Here is a 20,229-nt window from a genome sequence, read left to right as displayed (position 1 = left end):
ATAAAATAAAAATAAATATATAACTTTATTAAATACTATAATTTTTTAAAGATATATTTTTCTTGCTAATATAATTATAAAAGAGCCTTCTATAAAGATTTAAGACTTATTAAAAATAGTTCGATTATATTAAAAATATTATATTAGAAAATAGAATTATAGATAAAAATATTTATAACTTTAATAAAACTAGATTTATTATAGGCTTGGTAGCTATTATTAAAATAGTAATAAAATCTAATTATATAAATAAACTATTTTTTATATAATCTAAAAATTATAAGTAGATAATATTAATTAAGTATATTAATATCTTAGACTGGATTCTGCCTCTGTATATTATTACTAAAAAAAAGATATATATAAAGACTTAGTATAAAAATAATATATTTTATTTTTAAAAAATTAATATTTTATTAAACAGTTAAATAAATAATAAAATCGGATTATATTAGCTTAAATACTACTTTATTTCTTTAATTAAAAAAAATAAGTCGAAAAACATAGTCTTCTAATTCTTAATAAATATAACTTTTATTTAATATCTTATTTTAATAAAATCTGCAGCTAGAATAATATTATTTTTATTTATATATTTTTGTATTTCTTATATTTTTATTAGTTTTTAGATATTACCTGCTTCGCGCTATTAAAGAGAATATATAATAATTTAATTAAATAACTAATTTATTAAAAAATCTACTATATTAATAAGATTGTTTTTTTAGATATATTTTCTAAGACCCAAGAACTTGTTTTTAAAAAATTATTTATATAGAATACTTTTTTAGCTTTCAGCTTAGTACCTTTCCAGCCGGATAAGATATTTAAAAAGCTGATATATAGCCTGTAAAAGATTATTTTTTACTAAAAATTAAACTATTATTTTTTCTATACTAAAAATATCTAAAAATATAAAATAATTAAAGAAGTATAAAACTATAATTAAAAAATTATTATATAAATATATACAAAGTTCTTTAAAGTTAATAAAAACTATATTATTATATATTATTAAAAACTATAAAATTATGTTAAATAAAACAGTTTTATTTAAATAGAAAAATTGTAATTTATAAACTGCAGATGTTAGTACGCTGGGCTAAAAGCCCCAAGACGAAAAGATGTTAAGATAATATAATAGTATAAAGTTGTTATTCTTTCTATAGCATAGAATATAAAATATTAAATATAGATATAGTCAGAAGACGGAAGAAACAAATAAAAAAAAATAAAATAAAAAAAATAAAATATTAAAATAAAATTAATAAGATAATTTTTTTGTACTAGTAATATTCTTATTACTTTCTTATATTTTTATTAGAATAATATAAGATATTATTATTATTACTATTATTTTTATTGTCTTTATTGTTTTTATTTAGTACTATTAATATCTTATATTTTCTAAAAAGTAATATAATATATTTTTTTTATTACTGGTTTTTTCTTCTTTCTTGTCTGCGACGTTTTTAATAATATTTTTAAAAAAATTAATAAATAAAATAAATTTTTAAAATATTATCTAGCAGCTTATAATTATTTTATTTATTTAGTCTAGTATTATAACTACCGCGGTTAGATTTAGAGTAAAAAAATATTAGTTATTTATAAAAATAATATTTTATTATTTTTTATTTTTTTAATCTGTATTAAGAACTTAGTTAATAATTTTTATATTAGACTACTTCTAATTAATATAATAATAAAAACGGTCTTAATTTTAACTATTCTATAGTCTAAATACTAATATAATATATCTTTTTATTATAAAATTATCTAAGTTCTGGAATTTATCGACTTTATTTTATATTTTATTATTTAGATTCTAGTATCTAATATTTTTTTTAAAATATAATTTTATCGGCTTTTTACTGGAGTAATTTTATATATTTATTTACAGCTAGAAATATTGGTATTTTTTTAGATATAATATAAAATATAGCTTTTATTTTAGCAGCCTTAGATATATTTTTAAATATATTTATTTTAAATATATTTATTTTAGATATATTTATCTTAGAAGTATTTATCTTAGATATATTTATCTTAAATATATTTATTTTAGATAATCCGAGTTTAATATCGGTTTTATAAAATATATTATTTAGACTAAGATTATTACAGCTAAATATATAAAGCTTTTATATAATTATTTTAAAAAGCTACTAGACTCTGTTTTTAACTATTTTTTTTATTTAATTAGATAGTAGTATTTTAGTTATATTAATATCTGCGGTTTTTAGTATAGGCTTATTTAATATTTTAAACTTATTTATATTAATAGTATTTATAGATTTAACTATTTTAGCCTGACTTATATCTATATTAAAAAAAATAATATACAGTTAATAAATAATTTAAAAATAGATTCAATAGGATTTTTCTTTTTATTATTAGAATCTATATTTGGTCGGATATTATATAGCTAATTATTTTTATCTTTATATATATTATTATTTAGTATACCAACCGACAGCTTAAATAGGATTTAATTTAAAAAAATTAAAAAAATTATTTTCTTATTATTCTTATTATAAATATAAATTATAATAAGATTATTATTATAAAAACACCAGACGTTTATTTTATTTTAATTTATTTAGTTTAGTTTTTTTTAGTTGTTACGGTTTATAGTATTATAGCCTGTTATAATTATATATATTTATATTTTATTTTAGATATTCTAAATATTTTTAGATTTTATAATATAATATCCGATCTATATACTATTTTTAAAAAAAACTATTAGTTTTTATATCTTGCTGTTTTACTAGAAGTTATAATTATTAAAAACAGCCGGTTTTATTATAAAAAATATATTCTTTATATATAATTAAATATTATTAAAATCTGTAAGTATAAATTATTATAATTTTATTTATTAGTATTCTTTCTACTCAGAGCAGGTCTTTATAAATAAAATCTATATTATATTTAGCTTGTTTAACTGTTAATAAAAGTTTATATATTATATAAATAAACTAGTCAGATAAATATATATTATAAAATAGCTATTTTTTAAAAATCAGACTCTAATATTTTACTACCAGGGGTCTTTAGATTTAAATAGCTTAATTATATTCTATTTATTTTATCTTATTATTTTTATTTTTTAGAAATAAATATAACTAGATTCTTATTACTAAGTTTTTAAGTCCCGGAGTAGATATTCTTTTTATTTACTATAATATATTACTTTTATAGTACCGGGAGTATAGTATTAAAAAATATAACAGTCTTAGAAATAAATAAAAAATCTGATATAATAAATAATAAAGATATATTAAAATAGAAAAAATAAGAATATATTCGAGAATATCTTAATAAAAAATAGTAAGAATATATATTATAAAAAATAAGAATATAATAAAGAAAAAAAGAATAGAGAAAAAAAATATTAGACAGTCGGTATAATTCAATAAATAAAAAAAAATAATTAGAATATTAAATAGAAGAAGATAGTTAGAATATTAGATATAATATAATTAAGTAAATAAGAATTAGATATAGCTTGTTTTAAATTTTTTAATCAGATCTACTATATTAATATTTCTTTTATTTATTTATTTATCTTTTTTAAAACCGTATTTTATAAATTAAACAAGATATTTAATTATTCTAAAATTATTTTTTTTAGTTAACTACGTGCTGGTCTGTTTATAAAAATATATTTAATTTTATAACTATTTCTTATATCTTTATTTTTTTATATTATAAGTAGCTAAGTATACTATTAGTTATATAAATTTTTAGTTTTAAATACCGGTTTTAACTGTATTATTAAAATTACTAGATATATTTACTAGTTTAATAAAATATTAAGATAATAAACAAGTCTTCTAACCTGTTCTAGAATATAAAGTAGACTAGTATATTAATAACTAAATTTATTTTTAATAATTTTTATTTTATTAATTAAAAGACTATAGTCTTTATAAAATCTAAAATATACTTTATTTTTAATATTAAACTTTATAGACTAATAATTCTTATTATAAGTATACTTTATTTATATAATTATAAATTTATATATTTCTTTAATGTTTAAATATAGTTTAAAATATTATTTTATAAGCAAGTATTTAGTCTATATTTATAAATTATCTAAAGATATTCTGTATATAAGTTTATACAGGCTTGTTTTTATAGCTAAACTAATAGAATTATTAATCTAACTAATAATTTAAAATAAAAATTATATTTAGTAAATCTAATAATCTTATATATATATATATTAAAGTATAATTTTAATTATTTGATTTTTTTTTCTGTCTGTCTATCTGTTTATAGATAATATATAGTAAAATAATACTATTTTTTATTTAATTTTTTAAATATTTCACACTAAAGGTTGCTTAAAAATCGGATATTATAATTAAATATAAAGATATAAAATAAGTTTTAATTATATTTTTAAAAATATAATACTAGCTGGTATTTTTAGAGAAATATAAACTATTATATATATTTAGATATTAGTTTTATTTATTTTATAAACTTATTAACAAAGACTATAAACTAATTATATTTATTTAAAATATTTATATTCATAGTATTATTAAATTTATATATTAGCAGATATCTAACAGCCGGCAGGCTAATAATAAAATTAATTATTACTATATAAAATAAAATAGTATATAAGATAATTAGTTAAAAAATACTAAAAAATTTATATTTTTATATATAATTATATAAATATTAAAAATAGTAATATATATACTCGTCAAGTATAACACGGCCTTAATATAATATAAGATTTTTTAATATAGTAAGATATTTATCGGTTTTTAAGTATTTATAATTATTATATATTATATAAAAAAACTTTTTTATAAAACAGTAAGATATATATAGCTAAAATTCTTAATATATTTTATCTACAGAATTTATTATATTTTTAAATATATAAAATAAACTGTTCTTAAATATATATAAAAAAAATTATCTTAGAATTATTTTATAGTATTTAGATAATATAAAATATTCTAATATTTTTAAGATAGACTGTATAAATATATACTTTAAAAATTTCTAATAATAAAATTAATAAAATATTATATTCTACTATCTTATAATAATATATTAGTTAATTAATATTTAAATAGAATAATATAATATTTTTTATATAATTACTAATTTTGCTTCAAGAAGATTATCGAGATTAAAAAATATATATAATATATTCTTAGCTGAAAAACAAAATAATATATTTATAAGATTATTTATTTTTTTTAATTTATAGTATATTTATAAGTAATATTTTTATATAAACTAGAATATATAAATAAAATAAAGATTTAAATACTTTAAAACTATTATATTAAATATTATTTTTTAGATAAGTCCGATAATATTTATATAATCTATATATATTATTATTAGTATATATATAGCTTCGAGATAGTATTTTATTTTTTAGATTATTTAAATAAAATAGAATATTTTAAGTTCTATTAATTAATAGTTATATTTATAAGCTATAAAAAATCTGCTAAAAAATAAAACTGGTTATATCTAAATATATAAAAATAGTTTTAATAATTTATATAACTTATTTTATTTAATATAATATAAAACAGTACTATATTCCTTATATAAAATATCTAAATTAATATATAGTTAATATTCAGATTAAAAATATACTAATATTTTATTTCTATTTTTATTAAATTCTGTTTATAGATTATTAAATACAGTAAGCTTATTAGATATTAGTATTTATATAATATTATTAAAATATATCTTCCGGCTTCAGCCTTTTTAGCTTAATAAGTTTTTAAAAAATATTATTTTTTATTTTAAAATAACTGTATGCAGATAGTATATTATAATATTTAATATTATAAATAGCTTATAATACCAAGATAATATTTTAATATTAACAGTATATTAAGAAATAAAAAAAACTATATTATTATTAGCTTTTTTTCGGAGTAGATAAACTAAGACTATTAACTTATTAATTTAATAGCTATATAAACAGAAAAACTATAAAAATCTTAATAAACTTAAACTTAATATTTATTATTTTGAAATATTTAAATATTTAATATAAATATTTAATATATATATTAAAACCGATTAATATAATTATTAGATTATTAATATATACTTTATAAAATATTTAAAATTTCTTAAGATTAAGATCTATTTGCTTTTAAATATATAAAATTAAATTAATAAATTTTATAATTATTATATAAAAGACTTTCTAACCCTAATATATTATAACTATAAGATAATTATAATAGATATATTTAATAAGCTATTAATAAAAGTATTTATAAATATTAATTATTATAATATAAATACAGCCGGCTACCAGCTAGATAATATTATTTTATAATAAAACTAAATAAAAATCTAATATAATTTTTTTATTTATTTTTTATAAATCTACTACTGTATGTCTCTTTATTATTTTTATATTTATAATTAGATTAATTATTGTTTTTCAGATTATAAAAATAGGGTATATTATTAAAATATAGTTTTTAATAAAAAATATCTTATTTTAAATATATAAAAAATTAAATATTTTATTAATTATTTTCTGATTTTACTTACTAACGTAATATATATATAGCTTAAATATCTTAATATTTTTTTATTAGTATTTTTAGCTATTAATCTTTAGATATATTTACTATTCTGATATTAGATTTATTTAATTTAACTTATATATTATACTTACTGATTATTTCTATAAAATAATAAATAGTTTCAGGATTTTTATTATATATAATCTGGCCTGTTAGTAATATAGTAGTATTTTTTAATATTAAATATAAAAATTTATAGTTTTTAGTTATTTTTAATCTTTTATTTAAATATTCTGTTATTTTTTTATTACTAATTTTATTATTTTTATATCTGCTGTCTTAATATTAATAATATTTTTAAATATTCTGTCTTTTTTTTTTACTAAAAAAAAATTAGTCTTTTTATAAATAGAATTTTTTTATTATAACTATCTCCGAAGTCGGCAGTATAGACTAATTATTTTTTAATATATATTTAGTATATATTTTTTAATAAAAAGTAAATAAGATATTATCTTTAGTATTTATTAAAACTAATTAGATTAATATATTTTAACTTATTTATATAGTATAATAACTATTTTAAATTATATTTACTAAAGTAGTAAGCCAGCTCTGCTGTATAATTTTTTATTTAGTATATAATAATATATTTATTATCTAAAACTACTTTTAATCTAGTATATCTGGCTACTATTATATTATATAAAATTTGATTTATAATCTGTATAAAAGCGAAATCTGAATTAATTAAATATATATAAACTACAAGATCTTTTTATAATAAAAATTCGAATATATAGTTTATATCTTTTAGTAGTTCTGTTTTTATACAGACAGATATATATATTATATTATATACTAGTATTATAATATATTTAACTAAATAAACTAATATATTAATCTGTTTTTTAGTTTATATTTAAATATTAATTAGTATATTTTTATAATCTTTTAGATATATTTTCTAATAGTAATAGTTAAGCAGAATTTCTTTATAATTAATTATATTAGTATCTATAAGTATATCTGTTTTAAACTTAGAATTATTTATAATAAATATTTTTATAGTAATATAGTTATATTAATACTTAATATTAAATAATTTAACCAAAGAACTAATATTCTTTTATTTTATTATTATTTTTAAAAAGTATACTTAAAAAATAATATATTTATTTATAGTATACGTAGAGCTAATATCTATAATATAAATATTTTTATTAATAGAATAAAACTTAATATTTTTAATACTTAAAGCAAAGACTTTACTGATTAGAATTAAATTATATTTTATATTTAAATATATTATTTAGAAATTAGTCTTTTTATTAAGATTTATTATTATAATAGCAGCTTGCTATATATAGAGTATATTAATATTAATATTCTTCTTATATTTTATAAAAATAAACATATTATTAGAAGATTTAATATATTTTGATATAATATTTTTTTATAGATAATATAATATCTGGAAATATTAGTAGTATATTTTTATATTTTATTATATTAATATTTTTATATTTTTGGTAACAGATCTTCCGATTTTATAATATATTAGAGTTTTATATTATAGTCTTAGTTTTAAATTTTACTAATTATAGTATATTTAGTACTGTTGATATTAAGATTTTAAAAAAAAATTTTATTTTTATATTTTTTATTATAGTTATAGTATATATTATCGAACTTGTTAGATATAATAGAGTTAGTTAAAACTAAATATAATTAAAACTAAGACTAAAATTAAATATTATTTTAAACAGAGGTCTGGTATATCTATTATAATTTATTAATATAATTTTAAAACTATTACTATTTGTTATTTCTTATATTAATATCTTCGGTTTTTATCTTAGTCTAAAAATAGTTTATTAAAAATAATTATTTAGAATATAAAGACTGCTGCTGCAGCTATATTTATAAGTTATTTTATTTTTATATATTTTATTTATTTTAAAAGAAATATCTATTATTATTCTAGTTATTAGTATTTATATTTATATTAGTAAGCTAAAACTTTTTAGAATTAAAAGTATTATTATATTAGTTATAACTATATTAGAATATACAAAAGCTTCTAAAAAATAATTATTATAGTTATTATAGTTATTTTTATATTAATTTTTTAGTAGTTCTAATAGTTATTCCGGTTTTAATAAATAATATTAAAATAATTCTAATATATATTATTAAAATATTATTCTTTTTAGTAGTTATTATTATAATAATTATTATTTTTATATTAATATTTTTGCTAGATATTCTATTTATTATCTGATTATCTTTGCTAAAAAGATATTTTACTGTCTAGGCGGCTAAGAAATTCGACTATTATAATAATTTATATAAATAGATTAATACCAGCTGTAAGATTAGAATAAAAATATATTTATATTAATATTAACTAGTTGTAGATATTATTAATATAGAAGATCTTATAATTATATATAATATTTTAAGTAAATATCTAAATAAACTTATTTTAATATATATCTGTTTATTTATAATTTATAATAGCTTATAGATAAGTAAGTATCTGGATAATATTAAACTTAAATCTAATATAAAAATTTTTAAATATTTTGTTTTTTAAAAATATGTATATATATATGTTTTTTTTATATTTACTAAGTATAAGATACTAATCGAAGACTATATTCTAAAAATAATTAATAATATTTATTTATATTATAGGTTCTTAATATATACAAACTATATTCTTAATATAGTTAATAAAAAGATTAATATTCTTAAAGTATATAATATATTTTTATTACTTAAAATACTAGTTTATCTTTATATCGGGAAAAAAATAACTAATATTATTAGATTTTAAAGCCTAGATATACTATATTAATTATTTTTATTTTTTATTTTTTCTATTTTTATATTAACTTTGTTTTTTATATTTTATATATTTTTTTATTTATATTAATTATATTTTTATTCGAAATTTTAAAGATATTAGTTTATATTTTTTAGCTCTGCTATAATATCGGCGAGCTATTATTAAAACTAAATTATATTATTTTATTTATTTTTTAGTGGATTATTTTTTTATATTTTAAAAAATTCTGATTTTAATATTTTAATAGTAATTATATTAATATTTTTTGTATCAGCAGCTTTTATATTAATATTTTAAAATTTAATACTTATAGAAACCAGTGTAGATATAATTAAATTAAAAAAATATAAAAAGATCAAGCAGTAAAAAAGTAGAAAAAAAAATAAATAAAAAAATCTAGTAAGAAATAAAAAAAAAATATTTTCTTAGATTATTATTTTTTAGACTGCTTATTACTGCTTAACTATATAAAAAACAGGTGCTTATTAAATAAAGAAAAAAATAATAGGCTTTCTGCAGATATTTTTAGTTTAGAAATAACTAAAAAAAAGATATAAAGAAAGAAATTACAAAAGAAACTATAGAACTGAAAGATATTATAATTATAAATAATTCAACAGAAAAAAAAACTTTAAAAAAATAGAATAACTTAGACTTAGTAGAAGTATATAATATTTAGATAAATAATATAAATACTTCTGTAATTAGCTATCTGAATATTTATAAAACTAAATATTTTAAGATCTTATTAAAATCTTTTTATAGAGAATTTATAAAAAAAAATATTAAGTCTTCTAGTATTTAAAATCTTAATATAAAAATATTTATAGTTATAGCTCTCGGAAACTTTAATAATATAATATTAATTAATTTAAATCTTATATAATCGAGTAGTTTATCTGAATTAATATTAAATACTAGCAATTTAACTAGCTAAAATATATATATAATTTTTATAAGAAAAAATTTTATAAAATATTTAAATTCTTAAACAGTCTTATTAAATACTAGACGGTTGATATTTAAGTCTGGTAAATAAAAAATAATATTTATAAATTTTAGAAGTCTTAATATTCAAATAATATAAATTATATAATATATTATATTTTTATATAACTGTTAGACGTAGCAGCTGCTTAATATATTATAATATATTATAATCTAGTATCTAAGTTTTGTTTATTTTAATATTTTTGTAGCTTTTTATATAAGAAAATAATAATATTATAAAATAAAAATATAGATCTGGTAATTTAAAAAATAGTCGGATTTTCAGTTTTTATATTATTAAAGTAAGACACAAGCTCGGTAAAAAAGAAAAAAAATATTAATATTTAAAAAAGTAATTTCTAATATTTTAAAAAAATATATTTAAAAGAACCTAGAATTATATTGGATATACTACTAATTTATTAATATACTGGGCTAAAAGTCCCAAGATAAAAAAATATTAAAATAATATAATAGTATAAAGTTATTATTTTTTTTATAGTATAGAATATAAAATATTAAATACAGATATAGTCAGAAGACAGAAGAAACAAATAAGAAAGAAGTAGAATAGAAGAAACAAGATGTTGGGATAGAGTTAACAGCAGACAAATACTAGACTAAAAAAAAAAAAATAATTGCTAATTAACAGGCCTGGAAGAAGCTATAGTTTATAAAATTATATAATTTTTTCGCCGGGTTTATAAAAAAAAATAAAATCTTAAAAATTTAATAATCTAATTCTACAGCTAATAAGAAATAGTCTTACCGCTGTATACTATCTTACTGTTTTTTATATAATTAAGTTGATTATATACAGATATAATATTTAGTAAGAATAAAATATTAAAAAAAAGCAATTTAAATAGTATAAAAAGATTAATATTTAACTTTAAATTTATATATAAAGCAGAATTATAAGATGGATATTTTTCCTGCTTGCGCGTTCCTCTCGCTTACTAATTATATTAAGTAATGTAATTAATAAGCTACCCGCTATAATAAGCCACCCGTCACCCGCACCCACCAAAACAGTCTTTTATAAAAAGATAAAGCTTTTATATAGTATATATTAATAAAATAATATATTTATTTAGTATTTTAATATATAGACTATCTTATTTTTATATATCTAACTATATTATATTTACTGTAGTAAAATAATACCCGGCAGTAAGATTATTTCTTATTAGCAGCTGATTTTTTAAACTAACTTTTATTAATTTAATTAATTTTATAAATTTTTTAAGAATATTTCTAAGTTTGTTAACAATAAGACTATTTAGACTGGTTATTTAATAATAAAATCTTTTATTTTTAATATTTTATTTTTTAATTTAGTTTATAGTTTATTAACTTTTTATTTAAATACAGTAGTCCGGTTAAAAATAATTTTATATTTTTTTATAATATAGAATAATGATATTTTTATTTATAAAAATAAACTAATTATATATTTATAAAAAAGTTTTTTTAGTTATAGTTTTATACTTTTATAAGTATTTTATATTTTTAAATATTTTTAGTATAATTAATATAGTAATACTACTGGTTAGAATAGACTTATAAAATTATATAACTAGTTTATTAAATATTTTATCTAGTTAAAATAAAACTAATTCTAAAGTGTTAAAAATATTTTAAGTAGTTAATTCTTTAAAAATAAAAGAATATATTTTTTATATATATTTAAAAAATCAATCTTATTAATATAATAAATATTCTGGTAGATTAGTTGTTTAATTAAATTTTTATATACTTATTTTTATATTATAAAATAAATAATGTTAAATAATTAATAAGAATTTGAAAAATATACAAATATATAAATAAAAATGATACTATATTAATTATATATATCATTAAAATTAATAGTTAAATAAAAATTATATTTATAGTAAGAAGAGGGCTCGTGTCTGGTTCTTAGTCTAACTAAATAATAAAAATAATAGCTCTAACTAGAGTGGATTAACCTGACTGTTATACCTTAATCTTAACCTGATTATAATCTGGCGGTCAGATTAAGATATAAAAAAATTTTAACTATATAGTTACAGTTAGATTAAAATATAATTATTATTTTAACTATTTATACCTGCCGGTTAAAAAAATTAGATATAATAAATAGATTAATAACTATAGATTAATTAGTAATATATATATTTTTTAAATATAGATAATATATAAAGTATAATATACTTTTAATTATAATATAATAATATTATCTAGATTTAGCTTATTTATTTGATCTGTTTAATCTATATAATCTGTTTAATCTATTCGATTTATTCTATTTATTTAATCTGTTTAATCTACTTAATCTACTTTACTTGTTTAATCTATTTAATCTGTTTAATCTATTTAATCTGTTTAATTTATTTAATCTGTTTAATTTATCTAATCTATTTAATTTATTTAATCTACTTAATCTACTCGATCTGTTCGATCTGCTTAATTTACTTAATCTGTTTAATCTATTTAACTTGCTTAATCTGTTTAATTTATTTAATATATTTAATCTGTTTAATTTATTTATTCTATTTAATCTAGTTAATTTATTTAATCTGCTTAACCTTTTTTCTGTAGTTCCGAGAAATATATTATACTTTAAAAAAGATATTTATAAAATCTAGTATAAAAAATGTAAAATTTAATATTAAATAAACTAATAAGATTATATTATTTTTTATACTATTTAGAATAATAATTATAATAGTAAACAAATTAAGAAAATCGGATATTTATTTTTATCTAAGTATATATAATATTTAAAAACTTAGATAAAACTAGCTTTTTTATTTCTAATAATAATCTATTTTCTAAATAATTTTTAAGATTATCTATATTTTTATTTTTATTAATATAAAAGATAGTAATTATTTTTTTTATTTCTTAGATATAAAGATAATCGAATCTAGATTAAGATTATTAAAAATATTTGAGTATTTTTTACTAATAATAAAATAATTAATATATATCTAAAGTATTACTACTTTAATTATATTAAATAAAAATAACTCCGGTAATAATAGCAGATATTTTAAAAACTATTAAATAAATATTTAATATTAATACTATTAGTAGTAATTAAAAGAAAATCTCTAGCTATTTAATAAAAAATAAAAAACTAATTATAATAGAACTTTTAGTAAGTAAGAATATTGGTATATTTTATAATATCTAAAATAGTATTCATTTAATTAAAAATATTTTAATAAATTATATATTTTTAATATTCTAATATATTTTAAATTTTTTAAATATTTCGGCTGCTGGTAAGAATTTTTAATATTTAAAAATATTATAAAAAACTTTATTTAGATTTAATAATAACCCGGAAATAGTTAATAATATATTAATAATCAGATTCTAACTATAATAAAAATAAAATATCTTTTTAAAAATTGTTCAGTACTTAAAATACTAGTTAGTATTTTTATTTAATTAGATATTTTTTTAACTTTTTAAGTATTAATATTAGATTTAAAATAATTATAATTATATAAATATAGTCTTCTGTCTGATAAATATAATAATAATATTTTTAAAGTTTTTAATATATATCTTATAAGTTTTTAAAAATCTTTTTTTTAAAATATCTATTTTTTAAAATAGATTAATCTAACAGTTATATTTTAACCTTAATCTGGTTATAATCTGGCGGTTAGATTAAAATATAAAATCAGATTAACTATTAGATAGAATGTTTAACCGTGGTTAATTGTTATACCTGGACTAGTCCTAAAAAGACTAGTTTAGGCAGAAATCAGGCAGAAATAGGCCAAAATCAGGCCAAAACCAGACAGCTATATTCAGCTCTTTTTTACCGCCTTCTATAATAGGCTTAGTTGCCAAAAAATTGTATATATATTTTTATACCTGACTATAACCTGCGGTCAGGTATAAAAATTTCAATTAACCTGACCTGACCTGGCTGTTAGCCACTCTACTGCTTTCTTATTAGTTAGTTAATTAAATAATCTAAATAATTAAAAAGATTATTCTAGATATTATAAATTTTATAAATAATAGGCCTACTGTTCTTAAATAAATATAATATAAAATGAAAAGAATATAAAAACTTAGAAAAATATTTTATCTATTTCTACTTAATTATAATAGAATAAAAATAATTAATATTATTATAATTATAGTACTGAATAAAACTATTAATTATTTAATAAAAATTAAACATTTAATAAATTATAAGATAGATTAAGTATCAGCAAGTTTTATAGTTAAAAAAAATAGTAAACTAAATCTAATTTAAGTTGTTAAATAAGCTGAAACTTTTTATAATATTAAAAATTTATATTTATAAATTATATAATCTTTTAAATTTATAATTAAAAATTAGTATTATTAGCTATTATTAAAAAAAGATTTTTAAAATCTGTTTATAAAAGATTAATTTAGATAATTTTTATTATAGTAAAAACTTTCTATATTAGTCTTTTATAAATAGTTTTTAAAATATATTTTTTTAAGAATTTTTAAAATATTAAAAAAGATTTTAAAACTTTTATTATAATTCTTTTATATATATTTGATAGTACTGTTTAAGATCTTAATTTAAAATTTTTATAAAAGAATATTAACTATAAATTAAATTATATAAATAAAATAAAATATATAATATTAGCTTTAAGTAAATTATTATAAAATCGGGATTAAGTAAAATATTATAAAGCTAGATATTTTAGCTAAACTAAGTCCGGAGTTTAAATAAGATTATATTAAATATTAAATTATTATTACTAATATTATTAGTTGTTATATCTAATAACTAATAAAATAAATTATATTTATATAAAACTAATAAAATAATTATAGCTAGATTTTTATTAATATAAAATTTAAATACCGATCGAAAGCCCAGTAGAATTTTATAATAATTTATATTTTTTATTAAAAAATATTTAGTTAAAATATAGTCTTTTTAGGACTAGTCCAGGTATAGCAATTAACCACGGTTAAACATTCTATCTAATAGTTAATCTGATTTTATATCTTAATCTGACTGTCAGGTTATGGCCAGATTAAGATTAAAATATAACTATCAGATTAATCTATTTTAAAAAGTAGATATTTTAAAAAAAGATTTTTAAAAACTTATAGAATATATATTAAAAACTTTAAAAATATTACTATTATATTTATTAGACAGAAGGCTATATTTATATAATTATAATTATTTTAAACCTAATATTAATACTTAAAAAGTTAAAAAAAATATCTAATTAAATAATAATATTAACTAGTATTTTAAGTACTGAACAATTTTTAAAAAGATATTTTATTTCTATTATAGTTAGAATCTGATTATTAATTTTTTTTAGTTTATATTAAATTTAAAAGTAATATTTAAATAAAATTTAGTTTATTATACTTATTATATATTCAGCTTTTAAGAAATTATAAAATATTTTAATATTTTATAGTTAATAAATATTCTAAAAGAAAGATTTTTCTATAATTTTTTTAATCTTATTTTTTAGATTTCTATAGACTATATAATAGCTAGTATTTTTTTATTATAAATATTATAATTCTGTTCGGCAGGTATTATAATTTTTTAAAATAAAATAAAATAAAATATTGTTAGTTATTAATAAATTAAATAGAAATTTTAATAATAGTTTTATTTACAATATTAGTTTCCAGTTAAATAAAAAAAATAAAATTACAATATATTAATATTAGTATTATAGTAAAAGTTTTTTTAAAAATTTAAAAACTACCTTATATTTTTTATTTTATATAAAAAATATTTTTATATATAGATATAGTTAGTAGTTAAACTAGCTAACTATAATTTTTAAATAAAATATTATTGAAAATTATAAAGTTTAAAAAAAAATTATACTCTATATATTATTTTTAAAATATTTTAATTTTTAATAATAGTTATTTTCTCCGAGTCTATTTATATTCTATTTACTAAAATAATAAAATTTAAAAATTTAATTTTAATAATATAAAACTTATATTTATAAATAATAGTTTATAAATAGTTTTATATAGTTTTTTAAGAACTAATCTAATATAAATATAATATTTAAGAAAATTATTAATATAAATAATTATAAATATATTATAATATTTATAAAAAATTTTATCTATTAATTTTTAAAATATAATAAGTTTATTAGTTAATCTAAATAAAAAAAATCTTATACTTAAATATACTATATTAAATTGAAAAAATAGTTAGATCTTTTAAAATAAAACCTATATAAATATAGTAGAAATGTTATTTAATATCTAGCTTTATAAATATTTTAGCTTATCTTAATTAATTAATAATCTTATTAATCAATAATAATAGATATAGATTCTTTCTAGTTAGTATATTAAGTTTTTAATAATCTATATATATACAGAATTTTTTTAGATTTTCTAGCTATCAAAATAAATAATATAAAAAAAACAATGCTTAAAATAATAATACTTTTTCTATATTTTTCATAATATAATATTTTATAGTTTCTAGTATTTTTACTATTATTCTATATAACAGAAAAAATCCGGATAGAGAAGTTTTTTAAGCTAAATTTTATAATTATAGATATATAAAAATTGTAAAATATTAAATATTTATTTTAGAAATATCCTAATTAAATTATAATATTAAAAAAAATTTTTGAAACTTTTTATTATTCTAGTTTTATAAAAACTTTTTATATTTTTTTATTAATTATCTTTTTAATTTTCTGCAGAAAAATAATAAAAATTTCTAACTTTAGTTTGTTTAAATATTATTAAAAGCTGGTTATATTTATTAGTATAATCTTTAGATCTATTATTTTTAGTTTTTTTTAATAGTTAGATTTTTTAATAATAAATTTATTTTTAAATTTTTAATTTAAATATAATATTTTATCTATTTCATTAAGTATCTCGGCTTGATTAGTTTTATAAAATCTGATTTTATTTAGATTCTATAGAATTTATACTTAAGTTATTAGATTTAATCTTTTATCTAATTATTTTTTAATAGTTCTTTTATTATAAGAAAGTCTATTTTTAATAGAATATTTTAATAATTTATACTTATTCAAAATTAGTAGCTATATAAAATATATTTTTTTATAAATAAAATTTTTTTTATAGTATATTAACTATTAATTTTTTATAATATTTTTTTAAATCTAAAAATTAATCTATTTTTTTATTTTATATTCTTTAATATATTTAATTAATGTTTTAATATGTAAAAAAACAGAAAGACATTATTTATAATAATTTAAATTAAATCTTATCTTTAAGTAGAAGTTTATTAGATTATATTAATTAATTTTTATAATTGTTAGATAAGATTTTTTATTTTATTAACTATAATTTTTTTAAAATTATATTATATAATTCTAGATCTAATACTAGAAAAAAAATTTAGATAAAAAATTATTTTTTTATTATCAAGTTAAAATAAATCGCATATATTAGAAAAGTAGAGAATTTTTTATTAAATCTAATTATATTTCAAATATTTTATAATTTAAATAATTTTATTTTAAAAAATATCTTAATTTTAACTATAAATTTTATATTAATATAAATTTAAATATCTATTTTGATATTTATTAAAATGTTAATAAAAATACCTATTATATTCTTTAAAATTAAGGTTTTAATTATAAAATTATTTTTAAAAAATTTTAATAATATTTTTAGATTAATATACTGCTGGTTTATATTTAATATTATAAAAACAAAGACTTCGAAATAAAAACTTTTTTTAGATAAAGTTTTTTATTAAAATATTTTTAAATCCGATTTTTTCATAGCTTAAATTAAAAATATTTTTTTTTAAAATACTTATAATTTGAATATTTAGATTTATTATAATAAAAATATTTTTCTTTAGCTAATAATATAGTATAGGTTTTTTTATTTATATAAGATTTAATTAGGATTTTAATTTATTTTTATTAATTACTATAATAATTTTATTATTTAATTTATTTTTATTAATTACTATAATAATTTTATTATTTAAATTATTTTTATAATTCATAAAAAAGATTCGGCAGTAGTATTTTATATTTTTATTTATATTTTTTTAAAAATTATACCATATATAATAATATACTATTTAAAATTAGTATTAAATTTATAAAACTTAATAAAAATTAGTTCTTTAAGCTTTAAAAGCAATTTCTAATAAAAATTAAATTTTTAAAAATTTATTAAAATATCTGCTTTACTAGCTAGATAATAGAATTAAATTTAAAAGTTATAAAATTTTTATTTAAAAATTATTTTAAGATATATATATTTTGGTTTGATATTTTGTTTTCGGTTCGGATTAATATAGATTATAGTTAAATAAAATAAAATATTTATTATATTTTTTAAAAAAAAAATTCGGTTTTAATTTTTAATTTAAAAAATAAATATTTATAAATATTATTTTCATCATAATCAATAATATATATTTTTTTATAATTAGATTTTTATAATAGTTAATATTAGTTTTAAGCTTTTATATAATTACTAGCTTTTAATCTTTAAAAATTATATTTTTTATTATTAAATATCGGAAAATCGGAAAAATTTAAAGTTTTTTTAATATTTAAAAATTTATAGCTCATATTAGTTATTAAAATTAATATAATATTTTTCTATACTATAGTCTATATTTTGTTAGTTTTTAAATTTTTTTTAGTTTCTAGAAAATTAATATTATAAAATAAGATATTATAATTAACTTTTAGTTATATTAGATTTTTTAGCTTAATTATTTTAGCTAATAGTTTTTTAATTTTTTCTTAAATTTATTATAAATTTTTAGTATCAGCTTGAAGATATATTTAAAAAATTTTTTATGAAAATTATAAATTTTTTTAAATAAGATAATTTCTATTTAAAAATCTTACTAATCTTATTTTTAAATAAAATTTATCTTTAAATTTTTAAATTTTAATATATTATATACTATTATAGTTATTTTGATATTAAATTTAATTGAAAATCTAGATTTTTATTTATTAGTTTTATGCAGCTAATAGTAATATTAATAAAATTTATTAATTTTAGTAACAGTTTAATTATATATAAAAATTTATTTAAAATTTTTTATTTTTTCATTATTATATAGCCTACAGCTACAGTAATAAAAATTTAATTAGAATTTATAATTTTTTTATTTTATATTTTTTAAATATAAATTCTTTAAAACTAACTATTTTTACCGTCGACTTGTATAATAGAAAAAATTTTAAAAATAGAAAAAATATATATATTTTTTATATATCAGAAAGTTAATATATATAAAAATAATACTTAAAATTATATAACAGCCAGTTAGATTAATTTAGTTTTATTAATTTAATACTATTTTAATAAAATCTTAAGTATAAAAAAAAGAAAAAATAGTTATATATTTCTACAGTATTATTTTATTAGTATAAAAAATAGACTAAGTAAATAAAATAAACTAGTTAAATTGAGCTATAGTCTAATAGTCTATTAGATTTGCTATTATATAATAGTCTTTTTAAAAAAAATTAATCAAAAATATATTTTTAAAATCTTAGCTAATATAATTCTTAAGTATAAAAAAATACTTAAATATATATATACTTTTAAGACTAAATATTTAAATTTAATAAAGGATATTATAAAACTATAAAATTCTTATTTTAATTAATATAATTTATTATATATAATTCTAGTATAATTAGAATTGCTAAAAAAATATTTAAATAAATATAAAATGTTGATAAAATTATTTGGATTATATTTTTTATTTTTAATATAAAATTACATTTAGATATATAATATCTTATTTAAGTAGTTAATTATATATAACTTTTAGATAATAATAATAATATA

The sequence above is a fragment of the Aspergillus brunneoviolaceus genome (genome assembly GCF_003184695.1).
Source record: "Aspergillus brunneoviolaceus CBS 621.78 unplaced genomic scaffold BO95scaffold_32, whole genome shotgun sequence".
Classification (NCBI taxonomy): Eukaryota; Fungi; Ascomycota; class Eurotiomycetes; order Eurotiales; family Aspergillaceae; genus Aspergillus; species Aspergillus brunneoviolaceus.
The sequence above is the reverse complement of the archived record's forward strand: the minus strand, read 5'-3'. Positions refer to the sequence as shown.